The sequence below is a fragment of the Pagrus pagrus genome, assembly GCF_965226575.1.
Source record: "Pagrus pagrus genome assembly, chromosome: 24".
NCBI lineage: Eukaryota > Metazoa > Chordata > Actinopteri > Spariformes > Sparidae > Pagrus > Pagrus pagrus.
In genome coordinates, this window is record NC_140206.1 from 7,032,106 (window position 1) to 7,047,835 (window position 15,730).

Below are 15,730 nucleotides of genomic sequence, written 5' to 3' on the forward strand. Positions count from 1 at the left end.
ACGGTTTGACCTCAGTTTGTGCTTCAGACTACAGCTCCCTGCCTGCTCTTTGTTGGATTTCTTTGCCTGCCTGTGCAGCCTGCTTTATTATCTCATCTTCCTCCTGAATCTGTTTCTGAGCCCAGCCCCGGTAAACCAGCGTTAGAAACCTGGCGTGCTGCGCTTGTGAAGCAAGCACTGTATCCAACTGAGCCACCAGGAAGCCCCGAGGCTGTGCCTTTTCTCTCGCAGAGCTTCACAGCAAAAAAACATGCCCTCAGAGGGCACGTAAACCTGGTCACCTGTCGCTTTTGCTTGACGTATTTTCTGTGATGTTTCCACCAAATGTCGACCAGTTGCTGTTCCGACCAGCTCAAATTCATTATTTTTCCTCTTCCTCATAATTTCCTCACTAAGTAGGAAGTGGCTGCTGACGGCGGAGCGACCGAGGTGTCGCTCTCTGCCTGGGTGCTCCGCCGCGCCACATCTGTCCATCTGTCAGACATACAGGCGCATCAATCAAACAGCTGAATGCAGGTGAGCGCGAGCTTCGACGAGCAGCCATTAATCACTCTGAGTCATGGACACCAGTGGGGTGCGCTGTGTGGGGGAGATGTTTAAGTACTGTGATTGTTTGTACGCTCGCGTGTGTGTGTGTGTGAGGTAAGCCGTGATGCAGATGTCTCACGTCCTGGTCGGATGATTTCAACATTTAACTTGGCTCGTTTTTGTTTTGATTCACAGCTGATCTGTGCTCGTCTCTGTGTGTTCAGTTAAAAGCTTCTCAGTGTGGCTTTACATCTGGTAAAAGGCTTGCCGAACAGTGGTCGTAGCATAGAGCCCGAAGTGTGACCACTCTTCTGCAAGCTATTCTACGAGATGCAGTGATGTAAAAGGTATTAAAAAGTCTGAAGTGTGATTTAAATATGGAGAAGCATTATAGAAGGAGCATTATACTCAATATAGTCCTTTATTTCCTTGTTTATACTAACTTCGGCACATAAAGCAGTCAAAAACAAGTGCTCGGTTGGAAAAACAGCCCATTCAAAGAGAAAAATGCATAAAATTATTTCCAAGCTTAGAGCTTTAAAATACAATCTCCTCTCTATGAAACCTCCTGTTGGCTGTTGCAGGCCACAGGGCGGGCATAGAAGCTCCTAGCTGGTCAAATGAGGTGTCAATCAGTAGTTTTAATGCCAATACTGTCTCCTTGATGAAAATCCTGTGCTTGTGTGATCCATCACACAACCGCAGACCTGTCGCTCTTCCTCCTTTGCTGCCGTAACAATTACTACAGCCACTAGATGTCGCCGCTGAACAGTATGTAGATATGAAATAAGCGTTTGCAGTCGACCTGTATAATAATTTTTCCTAAGGTCTAAAAAAAGGATGATCACAATCTTTGAGCTATTTAGATTTTTAATCCCTTGTATGAGTCCAAAAGGACAGGCTCCTACAGTTCCCATAATGCAACTGGATACCTTCATTAAACCATGTCGAAAACATTTTTTCTTTGTTTCATTTATGAATTTTAGCGAGGTTAGTCTCCTGATCGCTCCATTTTGATTTGATGTTTTTGGCTTTGTTGCGTCCCTTCAGTGGAACGAAAGCTTAATGTGTCCTAAGTCATGATTTATTCGCTAAGTCCGCTGCATTTTGTCATATTTTGCCTTCGTTAACACAGATGCTGGTTCAACTCGGCCAACTTTTGAGATTTTTTTTTCACATTTTCGGCTTTGACTCTGTTGGGACTTCTCTGAGGGCTCAAAAGATAAATGCTAATAATTTATTACTGATTTAATCTTTTTTCCCAGTAAAATACTAGATTATTATTCCTCTTAAGGTCTCACAGATTGCTCAAATACTTAATTTTCTGTATTTACAGGTGATAAAGGTTTGAAATCACCACCTTAGGCTGTGTGCAATGGGAAGTAAAGTCATAATGAAACAGTAATGAGGGACTATTTTGTGGTAAAAAAAACATTTCTTGTTGTTTGAGCTGAGATTCACTAGCACAAGTTTTAAGAGACAAACAAAAAAACACACTCGGCCAAACCATGAGCCGTGTTTTAGCTTTTAGCTGCGGCTCATCAGGATCACATTTCACAAAGCGAATGCAGTCACAGTTTGGTCTGTCGGCATGATTCAGCTTTGGATACACTCCCTGCGGCGGGAATTCAGCGTAACAGCACGAAATCCACAGCAACATGTTAACTAACACTCGGGGAGCATTATGATAATCTGCCAGCGTGAATTAACATAGACAATACAGCCCTCCAGGGTGCACTGAGCACAACTGATGCAGGTGGAGGATCGGAGAAGGCTTTTGTCAGTAATGCAGCTTGTAATGTGCGTGTTAAATTGTTGCCAGGCAGATTTGGTAGACTTAGTTGACAGTGTGTCAGTGTGACAGACATTTAAGCCCAACATCTTCACGAATCACCCCAAGTGTACAGCGTATACCTCTGTGGCTGTCCTCGTGTTACCTCCTCTCTTGAAGCATATATCAAGTCTCATGCAGCCAATATAAAAAGTCTGCAGAGTGAAAAACAAAGGGTAAACTGAGCTTTGCTAGAAAAAAAAAAGGCAGATACTCAGTCTGCACTCACTGAGCTGGGGAGAGAGAGAGAAGCCATATCAGTAGATGGAGATGGATAGCAGTGTTTGGCTTTTATATATCTGTTGTTGTTGTTTCTACTTTTGTTGTTTTGGTGATACTGTAGCATTTAGAGGCAAAGAATGTGGAGCAAAAAAAACCCCCAGTCCCTGACTGACATGGTTGATATTGAAAAAGGAGATTCATTGCTGCACTGTTCAGCAAGCGGTAGTTTATTGATCAAAGCAGTATTTCAGGGAGATATCAATTATGTCATTTTGCTTTGACTTTCAATTTAAATACGTATATTTCTACAACCCAACCGCCAGAATAAACGTTAGCAATGCACTTTCTTTATTTCAATTTAAATTGTGTTTATCTCAAAGCTGTGCTTATGGTCTGGTTAGGTTTAGGCGCAACAGACACTTGGTTAAGGTTCGGAAAAGATCATCTCCTTAAAAATATTCGATGGTATCATGCTTACGAATGTTGAAAGGCTGCGGTCCCGCATGAAAAGTAAACCCAGTGGTGTCACGCTTACAAATGTTGAAATGCTGTGGTCCCGTGTCATAAAACATCCAGTGGTTTCACACCTACAAATGTCGAAATGGCGTGTCCCTTGTCAAAAGCATATCCAGCGGTTTCACGCTTACAAATCCAGCAATTTCACACTTATAAATGTCCAAAGGCCATGGTCCCGCATGAAAAGTATATCCAATGGTGTCATGTTTACAAATCCAGTGGTTTCACACCTACAAATGTTGAAACGGCGTGGCCCCTCGTCACAAACTATCCAGTGGTTTCACGCTTACAAATGTTGAAACACAGAGGTCATACGTCAAAAATATCCCGTGGTTTCCCATTTCCAAAAGTTTAAACTTTGTGGCCTGCGTCAAAAATAGTTTTCACGTTTGCAAATGTTGAGGGGTTGTGGTACCTTGTAAAAAGCACCCAGTGGTTTCACGCTCACAAACATTGAAAGGCTGTTTAAGGCTGAAATGGGCTGCCAACACGTCAATTACCACACACATTTTGCTTGGACTCAATTTAAAAACGTACATTTCTGATATCGTGTAAAAGATGTTAAAAAGCGCTGTCAGTCGATATTTGAGAGCCTGCCAAAACTCTCTTAACTGGCTATTCTTCAGGCACCAATAAAATCGATTTACTTTGGCAATTATGTCTCGAGCAATCACATCTTATCTGTAAATGTATTTTTAAGAACAATCACTCTCACTACTGAAGCCATCTGATAGGATTAGAGTAAAAATAGGTCCCAGTTCATGGTGTAAATTCTGTTATTTTGTCATATTGTTCAGGCAGCTGTACGTATCACTGAAGCATGGCAAGAATAAAAAGCTCGCCTCTGCATTAAAGAAAAGAGTGCTGTCAAAGACATCCTCAATAAAATATAGACACCCTGCTTTCTGCTGGTTGTAGAGCAGGGAATGAATAGAAAGCACCTCTGTGGTCAAATAAATGTCAGTATTGTTGAACATTTTCGCTTTTTACTATTGTTGATGACCTTTAAAGTAAATTTTTTAACATAATTGTGTACATATGATATGACTCCTAACCCAGAGGAGGGAGTGTGTGTTTCAACTTGACCATCGGGTGACTGTAAAACACATTTCCCGTGGCAGTATAACACATTTCCCTCGGTGGTATGCTGGGGCATATTAGCCGTGCTGATTCAAACTGCTGTAAATTGCTTAATAGTGATGTTGAAAGAGGGCTTGAAATGGTTTATTCATGACAGAAAATTTCTACTGCTGCTCACCTTGGACCTCTGGATTTGGCTGTGAGGAAAATTGAGAGAGCGTGAGAGCAAAATAGGAGAAAGAGAGGGAACGTAAAGAATGATAATTTGCTATATGAATAAATAATTTAAAAACAAACACGGCGCTAAGCTGTAGAATGAAACGCCCAAAGGCAATTAACTCTGGGAAAGAGAGAGGGCAATTAATTTTGTTTATCAGTGATGTATAACTTTTATATGGGCCCATGAGGTTTAGAAAAGTCCCTGTTATCTGATTTTATGATGCATGTTTTATTCAGATGCACATTTGTGGCTTTGTGGCCTCTGTGAATGTCCAGCTGCTAAGTATATGAATTACGTGAGTAAAGTACCCTGAGATCTGAGCTCGAGCCGCATGGATTTTCTCCCTGTCAACCACTGCGTCCTCCATTAAGATGGTAACTGTAGATACTTTTGCTCAGCCAGAAGTAAGTTGGATGGAAAATATCTTGACGCAGCAAAAATTCAGGGTAGAGGGTGAAAGCATTTGAAAAACTGTGTCTAAGGGGAGATGCACCCCAAAATTTTTATCTGAGGAAGAAGTTTTGTATTTATTTCAAAAGTTGAAGACCTTCAGAATGTTCCTAAACCGATAAAACAAGAGCAAAAGTGTAAGAAAGGTATTAAACAGCGTGTTTATCTACTTTAAATCAAACTGCAAACGTTAGCGTGTCCAGCTAACCAGCTTACAACCCAAAGTAGCAAGTGTGAGCGTTACTTTCAAGACAAGGAGCACACTATTAACTATAGGTTACATTTGTTTGTCGGGTAACATATTAAATAAAGAAAAACTTGATAATAACTCGCGCAACCACGGTGTGGAAGCCGGTACTGGATGCTATCAGAGTTTAAGCTAACGATAACAGGAAGGTTACGCTGTCGCAACGCCAACTTGCTTTCTCCAGGTCGCATTGCCAAACATATCAGTTGGTCCTCATCGCAAAAGCCCTTTTTCTTGTAATGTAATAAAGCAAAACACACTATATGGAAATACAAAGCAGTATTTAAGCTAGGCAGCTAAGCTAAACATGATTTTACAGGGTTCTTGTTGTAAAAAACAACATTTTCAACCAACGATGGAAGTAAGGTTAGTTTAATTAGCTAGCTGCTAAAAAGTTGTCATCTCAAGAGGCACAATTGACACCTACTGTCTTAAATCAAGCACAAAAGACAATATTTACACAGCGGCCATTTTCCTTTGACGTCACGCTCAGGATGGAAAACTTAAATACTTGGATAATATCATGCTGCTTTGTTCCCGGTTGAAAGTCGTATAATTATTATATTTCATGATAACGTTAGCATTAAACCACTTCCTAGCTAACATTACCGTTGGATTACATCCAGTTCATTTCACTCCCGAGCTTAAATAAAAGTGCCCCAGATGTGCGTTAATATTTTAGAGTTAATTAAAGAACAACGATGTTAGCTATAAAGTGGTAGAATGCTAACGTTGTTGGCTAACGGAGGCTAATATGCTGTTTTGCTGTGAAATACGGCCAGATTTTCCTCCTATCCAATGTCATTTCAGTTGCTAATGGCCGCCGTGTGAATATAGTCTGATCAAATGACTCTTATGAAACTCTTGAATGTCATGAAAGTTCCTCACACCAGACTCCATGTAAGATTCTATTATTTTTAGCCCGATCTCCTTGAGCGAGTGCGTCTTTGTGCTTTACGACCTTTGCTTTTGAATCCAGACTTTGCAGCTTTGAGCCATGTTGCGGCAGACAGTAAGAGAGAGGGCAAATGAGTTGAAAAGGCTCAGGAAGTTGAATAAGTCAGTGCTCGTGTTTGATCATTACTCTCTTGTCCTCTCGCGGCGCTCACCCTCTCCTGTAATTGAGAAAATAGAATAAAAATGTGCCGGTCTGTTCTGTGAAAATCCTCGCTATTTTCTGTCGATGGTGGATTTATTTTGAAAGGTCGCATGAGGTTACAGCGCGTAAATACAGTGTCAGGCTGAGCGGCACTGATAGCTACTCATTACTGGCTCCACTCATACATGCTTCAAAAATTGAGCTCCAGTCTGAAGTCTCCCCGCAATCAAGGTTTTCTTTTGAGGCTGAATTAGAATGAAGTCTATTTTCTACCTGGACTCTCCGCGGGGGGCCGCTGATGAAGCCCGAACGATCGATTTTATATCACGATGCGTTCATCAGTGTAGCTCCAGCTCGAGAGCGCCTTTTTCAAACCAGCATGATGTCTTAAAATACAAATACTGTGGTTATTTCAGCATCGGCCGGAGACATGAAAGAGACGCAGGGGAGCAGCAAGTTTGAGATGAGAAGAAAAAGCACAGTGTTTTCTGTGGGTTTACATTCAAAACATTAATTTAAAAGTGACTCGAATGTTGAATTAATTCAACATTCAAGTCCACATTTTGCGTTCGCCGATTTTTCTTCCTCTTTTCATTTTAAATACGCAGCATGGGAATCTGAACTCAAGATCAGAACGGTGTTGAAAAGAAATGAAATTTCTTTCAAGCGTTAAAAAACATTTGCTCGAGTGGATCAAAGTTAAACTTGTAGAAGATCAAGAGCAATATTAGTGAAATCTGATTTTAATTAACCCGTCACAAAGACGCGGCAACTTCGCTTTTTTTCTCTCCGTGACAGGTAATTTGTTCGTTGATGATTTCGAGTGATTTCCCGAGAATAGTTCTCGAGCGGCAACCTTTAGCTGTCCTTTTATTGAGTTAAGATCATTTTTTCACGAGACATGACAGCTCCTTGACATGTTTCCATGAAACAAGAAGCTACAAAGAGAGATGTACTTTGTACCCCGAGTACTGTTCTCGAGTGTGTGTTTTTTTTCCCTAACCACTGGTTTTAAAGACCTGAGTGGTTAACCAGCGGTCATCCAGATTTCTTTGTAACATCAAAAGACCATCCTAGACTTCAAAGATTGTTTTGATCTCGAGAACAGGGGTTTGACCTGATGAAACCGGTATAATAGACATTGCCAAAGGACTTGGACGGAGAGCAATCTTGGTCAGCTCCACTCAGAAGCTCTTTACCTGAGAGGCCGAGGGTAGCGCCGGCAGCAAACAATTCAAAACGTGCACTGTCTCATTCAGAGTGCTTTTTTTGATGGAAGTGTCCCTTGTTAAGTCGTCTACCGACTGGGGGGGGGAAGCGGGTTGCGAGTCCTTGAATGATTTTGGGAGAGTGGCTTTAATCAGGAAATAGGATCAATCAGTCACTGAGACGAGGATAATGGCGTCCTCAAGGGGATTTATAAAAGAAAATGTGAGATCTTAAGAACTTTAAATGGTGTTAAGGTTCGAGTAGGAGAACAATGAATGTTCTTTCTACATAATACATCCAGTGAATGGGCATAGACTTTACAAGGATGTATTTTTTTATGGCGTCAGAAGTAAAAGAAGACACAAATTAAAAGGCTTTATCAAAGGTGCTTCACTTTATCTGGTGTAGAAATCAAGGACTATTCACACAGTAAACAGTTTCATGCACAAAGAAAAAAAAAATCTTCTAATGTCTGCGAGCCGACTGGTATTCTCTAGAGTCGGATGGCCTCTGTTACATTTCGAAATTAAAAACAGGATTTCTGCATTTCAGACTTTTAAAATCATACATGTTGCTGTTAAGGGAGCGCCAAACTACGTCTAGCCCTGACCTTTCCTCGAGTACCACCATGAGATTGACTTTTGTAATTCTGGCTGAAATATCTAAACTTTTGGATGATTTGCTGTGAAATATTCTAACGATACTACGCAACTGCACACATCGCAATTCGTCCACTGAATCTTAGTCGAAAGTTGATTTTTGAGTCTCACTCCCAACTTGTCAAATATTGACGGTTGGGGATTGTAGGTCGGGTCGGCCACCATCCCAAAGTGTCAGTACCTGACGAGTATTTGACGGACAACGATTCACATTTTCATTTTCCAGGAAACAGACTCAAAAATACCAAGTTTACGTACAAAACTACTTTATTTTTTGCAATTATTAGGACTCATGTGTTGCTCTATATCTCAAGTATATGCCAGTATACGTGATAAAAACCTTTTGAGGCTGGTGTAATTATATTCTTATCTCACTTTAGTCTGCCTCTCAATACTCTGACTTCCTTATCCTGTCTGTGGCGCTCAGCTCCAAGCCCACTGGTTCCCACTAAAGACGGTTTTAGCCAAAATCGCTCCTTTGTGGGGGACTATTTTCAGCTATGGGCTAAATGGCATTTGCTGCTGAAGCGTCTGTGTCTGGTATGTTGTAATGGAAAATTCCTCGTAGTGGATTACAGCGCACAAGTTCATTGTAATGAAGGGGGGATGTCACTCAGTGCGACTGTGTGGCTCATTGATGTGCTTTTGGACAACAATGGAGCATTATGGCACAGAGGAATACGCTATATCAGGCTACACAGATAATACTTATTAGTGGGATAAAGTCTTTGTTTGTTTCAGTCGTTTTGCTGACAAAAACTCATTAAAATGTTTCCAGCATTGTTTGTGAGCCTGTCCTGAATTTCTAAAGTTGAGGCTGTGCAGCCGGTGTAAGTCTTGACCTTTATGATTACAACGCTTCTCTTCTGTGGTAGTTAAACTGGTCTGAACGTGTCATGAACATTACAGATTTTCCTCTTTCTTTCACAGAGGAAATCAGTGGATATTTGTAATAGAAGCTGTAGAAACCGAGTTACCTGCAGACTCACATCAAACTAGCACTGTCTGTTTTTCATCACTGTACTCAGTATCAGTGGAAGCAAGGGGAAAAAAACTCTCCTGAATATCAGAAATGCTGGAACACATTAAGAAAGCCTCTCCCCTCCCAACCTAGCTGCCCTCATTGATGTGGCAATTTCACACAAAAATACAATAATGGCACATGACCCGGGCCATCCACTCCTTTGTCACTTCACAAAAGTCCCCTCTGGCTACAGACGCAGACGGTTCAGGTGCAGAAGAGCCTATTTCTTCAGAAGGCTTGCCCTGTCAGAGCCAAAGAAATTCTTGCGAGTGCCTTTATAATATGATATTTAATGTACAGTTTGCACCTCTGCAGCATCTCAGTTGGATGGAGCCGAACTCCTCGACACATCTGTTTAAATCGTTGCAGGCAAAGTCATGTCACATGATTGTAAATGAAAATGTCTGTGGCCTAAGAGAACCGAACCAAATACAGAAAATGAAGAACCACCAATTTTTTTGATATTTTCTTGTATACATTTTTACAGTGCCTTCATAATTCATTGCAAGTTCAAATGGAAATGTTTTGGTTATTCACAATGGAAGATTTTTCCGTGTAACCTCACATTATATATATATTTTTTTTACAAATCTGTAAAATAAACAGGAAAAAACTAAGTAAAATGTAAATTTACAATCTGTCTTTTTTTAATTGTATTGATAATTTGTTATTTTTTTTGGAAAGTACATGAAAAATCTGTAAGATAAACAGGAAAAAATAGTAAAGATTTTCTTTTTACAGTGTATTTATAATGTCAGTTGTGGTCTCATCAGGAGATTTGTTGATTCAAAATGAAAAAAAAAAAGATGACGATAATTAATAAACGTCGTATTTAAAGTCTTAGTCATTGCCAAACAATAAATAAATAATGAAGTACTAAAAATACTGCCTCCTCTGCTTCCCTTCTCGCTAATTGTTATGCTGCCTGGTCAGATGGACGGGAGACTCTGAGCTAAATAAGCTGTTTTGATGTCCGAAATGCCCTTCGCCGCTCTGATAGCTGAATGGACTGTGGTGCACTCTCCTCTGGGCTCCCCAAAGGCAGAGAGGAGCAAACAAACTTATCTCATCCCAAACCTTCCCCTTACTGCTTTACAGTATTTTCATGTTTGTGGATGGCCGCAGCTGGATACAGCGATACAGAGAAAAACTGTCCGGGATTGGGTTGTTTGATGACATACAGTATTACCAGGCCCTTTTATGGAAATTAGGTTAAAAACCGGACAACACAAAACCAGAGCTCTGTTGAAAAACCTTGAAAAAACAGTGTTATGACTAAAATGTGCATCATATCCCTGTTCTGTTTCCAGACACGGTTGATTTTATTTCGTGTGGCAATGTTTTTTTGAGTGACTTTGAGCGCGGCACAGTTTCCTTGGCCTCCTCTGTTATTTCCCTGGGGTCTGTAGTGACTTGAGATGCCAGCAATCCATAATGAGCGTCAGCAGGAGAGCATGTAGGTGCAGGTTTTGGATGCAGGAGAGCATTGCTTACCATTTTGTTGTCATCACTCATTCGGAAAAAGGAAACTCTGACTTCCATCACCCGGCACCATATGGCAAACGCGTCTGTTTTCATGTTACTGCAACACTGCGCATCTAAATCTGAACGGTTAAATTACTGATACAATCTGATGCTGTTGCAGGTTTGTTTACCTCAGTTACATCTGAGAACACAGGAGTGAAACAGGCCCGTGTTTCCAGCTATAATTAGGTAAGAATCACATTATTATATTTTTGAGCTTTGTAGCAAATGTTTTTATGTCATATCATTAAATATACCTATAAATAATATGGTTAGTTTTGGGAAATATGCTTCTTTCCAAGAGTTAGATGTGAAGAAACTCATGTCTGGATGTTAAATATGAAGCTACAACCAGCAGCCAATTAGCTTAGCTTAGCATTAAAACTGTAAACAGGTTGAAAAAGAGCTGTGATGACAATGTAAATATCGTTCCAAAATTCAAAACATGTCATACTATCCAAACTATTTGTCCCCATGCTTTATTTTTAACTAACTTTACTGCCTAGCCTTTATTTTGAAAGTCTAACTGGAACTGGAGCCCTTCACGTCCAAAAGTGGCGCTGCAGGGGTTGGTACACTGTCCAAAACTGTCCAAATTTGATGAGTTGGGAGCGAGAACGTGGTCCAAATTGTTGTGTTGGATGGACATACTTTTCCATCCGGTGCCCAATCATCGTTCAGAGCTGTCACTTGCCTCCATGCTGCTTGCATGTTTGTGACGCTGAATGTGACACACCAGAAAACAACAGAAAACAGAAAATCAAACACATCTACTGCCAACGGGAAACACGTCAATCGCCCATTTTGCACTCATGCAGTAATTTAAGTGTAAAAATGGAAAGCAAACCACAACCTGTGGCTCGTAGCGCTTTGACTTTCAATCAATCAAGACCTCTTTTTGTCAAGAAGTCCTTTATGATCCCAATAACCAGCAAATAAAACAATTGGGTGTTTAAAAACAGAACTATAACTACATAAAAGCTGTACTCAACCACATGCAGGACTGTGTTTGCAGTCGGTGCTGCTGTTGCGATGGAAGCAAAGCTGCATTCAGAACAAACACTCTCAATAAAGCGAGATGCATGGAAAGAAAAAACCAACGCTGCTGTCCTGAGGTTGAACTTCCAAGGTCTGCTCCAAATCAGTTTAGTCTAATTTCACACTGTCAGTCTAAGTTGGAAGAGGGAGCCATCAAACACAGCAAGGCTAATATGTTGTTTCTTCTCTAATGGCTGACTGCTTGGCTCAGATCTGAGCGCCTTTTGAAGTTGTGCTTCCCTTGACTTGATAAGTGTGACTAACAACCAACAGCGGGTTGCCACTGAGGAGCAGCAATATTGTTAAAAGTAATAGAGGTGTTATCTCACTAATGCACTTCATACTTTACAACCCTCAGAAAGGAGTGGGGGGGTTCGGAGGAAGCGAGGACAACAACTGATGCCTGTTAGCTGCACTGTGTTTTTCCACACAGTCGCTACTCAAGAAGATGGTGTTTTATGGAGCTGCAGCTTGTCTTGCAGTCTGTTTATAGCGGGCAAATGAATTGCACAACGGCAGCGCCTTGCCTAATGAAAATAAATCATAAATGATGACTCGGGAGCCAAACTGAATTACACGGCGCAGCATCAATCCCAAGCTTTTGTGGGGTCGCAGGTTCTTGAACCAAGATCCTCCAGATTTAAAGCAGCTAATAACTTTCAGGTTTTAATATAGAAGTGAATTATGATGTAAATCGGACATGACTGAGGAGGAAATGGGTCTCGTGGAGCACCAGAGCAGAGATGGAAAGTCGGCGTAAACACGGAGTGGAATATCTCGGATGACACTTTGTACATCCTCATCTGGAGAAAGTAGTTTCAGACTTTGCTAACGCTCACAGCCATAAACACAAGAGCAAACTCTGAAGTATTACAAATGCCGCCCCGAACATCGTGAGCCTCTTAATACGGGCTGATAATCCGCGGCTGAAAATCCTAAATAAACATAATTCCAGTAACAGCAGCCATGTGTCTCGCCAATTAAACAAACTAAACTCATTATTTCTGGACTCTTTTTGGACTTGCTGCAGGCCTGCGTGGTTGAAATTTGCGTTGTCCTTCTTGTGACGCTGGTCTGTGCTTAACTTTAACCCCACAGTCATTATGCATTCACAATGCCTGAAGATCAGCTTTGTACCACCAAGAGGCTTTGAGATTTTTTTGACTGGACATTCAAAGAAGATAAACTGACATGAAATAAGTGGAAAGCTTCACTGTTTGGCCTGTAATGTAACATAGAGATGATGAATAAGTTGATAAATACACAAATGAGCGAACAAGCACACCCACAACTTAGTATAAAATGACTTAACTCTTTGTTTCTTTGGCATTCAGGTGCCCCTAACTCCTAATTTCTGGTAATTAGAACATTTTTCATTGAGCCCTGCCAAGCCTGAGATTTTATCCACTCTGTATTTACAGTCAACCTGATCTCCATAGAAAAATAAAATCAATTTTGATGGAACTGTAATGCTGCATCGATTAGATTTTATTAACATAATGAGGAAAGTAGGCGATTTGAGGGCAACTCAGGGACAAATGGCTACTTGAAATGTTGCTGCTGCCGTCTTTTCTCCACTGTCACTCAGCTGAAGTCTTATTTTATTCATCATTTTGGTGTTAAACTTCAGAGTAAGATGGGTTAAGTTGAATTGTTGTGTCGCAGTTGCCCTGATGGACTGTAGTGCTGTTGTGTTGTCATGATGTTCCTCTCGTTGGCGGCTTAGTGCGACATGTACATGTAGAAAATAGTCGGTGAAAACAGAGCTTTTAACACCTCTTTGTGGTGACAAGCAGCAAACAAAATAGCCGACAAACAAGCACGTATGAAGTTTTGGCAACTCGGCGATGAAGCATCTGGGTTTTTCAGCTGTGTCAAGTGACTCTTATTCTCTCTTATTCCCAAATGTCCAGTAGATCCCTTTCAGTAAAATATGTAGTCCAAAACAGTGAAGAACTGCGATTGTGGAGGCGTTTTCATGCTCTTATCTGTCAACTAACTCCACTATTTGAAAGCAAAACACAATTAAACTGCAATACAGAGATCCCTGAGATAGCCGCCGACCTCTGATCTATTGATTGACACCTCATATGACCAGTTAGGATTGTAAAGGACTGTGTTCGCAGATGCTTTTCATGCCTTTATCTGTCAAAAAACTCCACTATCTGGAGCAAAATGCCGTTAAACTGAAATTCAGAGATACCCAAGACAGCTGCCGACCTCTGACCTATTGATTGACACCTCACATTAGGAGCATCTATGCCCGCACTAGAGCCCGCAACAGCCAACGAGCGATGGCGATGATCCACTCCCTGTTGCATTTTCTCTCTCTTGAGCCACCTGACATGTAGCCAATCCCAAATATGAACACACCACCTGCTGCACTTGAAAACATATACGTTGCTCATATCTGCTAATTGTTCACTGCGTGACAATGGGACCTTCATATGTCGTCTGTGTCGTGCAAAATCATAGTGCCGCCTTTGCTGCGAACAAGCTGTGAACATACTCCAGGCGGCAATTATGTTTCTCATCGACATGAAACTGGAAAAACAAACAAGTAACAAGTCTATGAAGGTGTTTCTAGGAGACGGTTGCTATAATACCATGAATAGGATAACTCACTTTAGGTGCCAATTACTTCTGATTTCACCTTGAAGTTTGACACAAGCTTCCTTTTTTCTAAACGCCTGTTGGGCAGGATTAAAGATAAAACCCTCGAATCAAAAGCCGTATATTGACTGACTGCGCAGACAAAACTGATTGTTTGAGGAATTGGCTTCATTCTTGGCTACGGATTTTTAAAGAGCAAATACATGGATCCAAACAAACACGACAACAACCCCTCGGTTCTGTGTGATGTTTGGTGGCCTTGGGCTGTATCCACTGCAGATTTTCAACGACAGGTGTGGGTCCAGCCTCTGGCAAGACTCGGTGCTTCAAACACATTTAAGTTAATACCCACTGACTTTTTAAATCACTACATATTTGAATAAATACTCTTTATCCAAGTCCGCAGCTTTTTGACTGTAGGCTCCCTGATTAGCTGCCTGTTTCAGACCTCCCGGTTGGCAGCCCTCATGTATGAGTGAGGCTGTGTGGAGTGGACGAGGTTTGGAAGATCTCCCGCCTCAGTATGTTGACTTTGATTAATGACCAAGAGGGAGGTTAAAACAGTGATTACACACCAGCTGGCATGCCTCCATTTTTAACATCAGACCCTCTTCACCTGTGTCTGAGGGGAAATCTATCTCTCGTACTGTTTTAATCTGTAAAGAGAAGAGAGGAGAGAAGAAGAGATGTTAGGATTAAGAAAGATAGAGGAGAAAAATGACCTTTAGCTAAAGTCCTCCAATTATAACTGAGGCTTTCTATTGCCATTTTAAAAAACAAGCAAAAGCTTAAGAAATGGATTTAACAGGGTGTTAATCTGCTTAACTTCGGAAGCATTTGTTAGCATTTCCGGCTAACTAGCTCACTGGCTTGTTGCAGCCCAAACAAAGGGCGAGGAGCGTAACATCAACTAACTACATTCGTCTTAGGGGTTGCATGTGTTAGAAATAACTAGCACAGACACTTAAATGCATATTTAAGGCCCCTTTCACAAGACCTTTTGTTTTTTTTACAAAAATGACTCAGCTGAAAACATTAAAGTCAGGTTCAGGCAGCATTTTCAAACACCTCATGGAGCAAATGTTAGCTCAAAGGCGCAATATGTATGAATTTTAGTTTAAAACATTCAAAAAATAAACAGAAATTTTCAGCAGACTGTGAAGAAATAACAGTTTAGATGTTATATTGGAGATTTCTATTTATTGTGTTACAGAGATATCTATTGAAATTAGCATGCTAACCAGCTAGCACCTATCCAATTAGTACCTCAGTAGGTGATAGTCCGATAGTAAACAACGCCTACACCCCCCACCCGAAACGCTGAGCTCAGAGCCAGCTAATACAACCGCTAGCTGCACTGTTAACAGAGTTTGCTAGCTACATCAGCTACAGTTAGCAGCAGTTAGCGGTTACTCTGTTAATCTGCTGGCAGCTTTTCCATCAGAATATGAATCTGAAAAGTGGCTAATT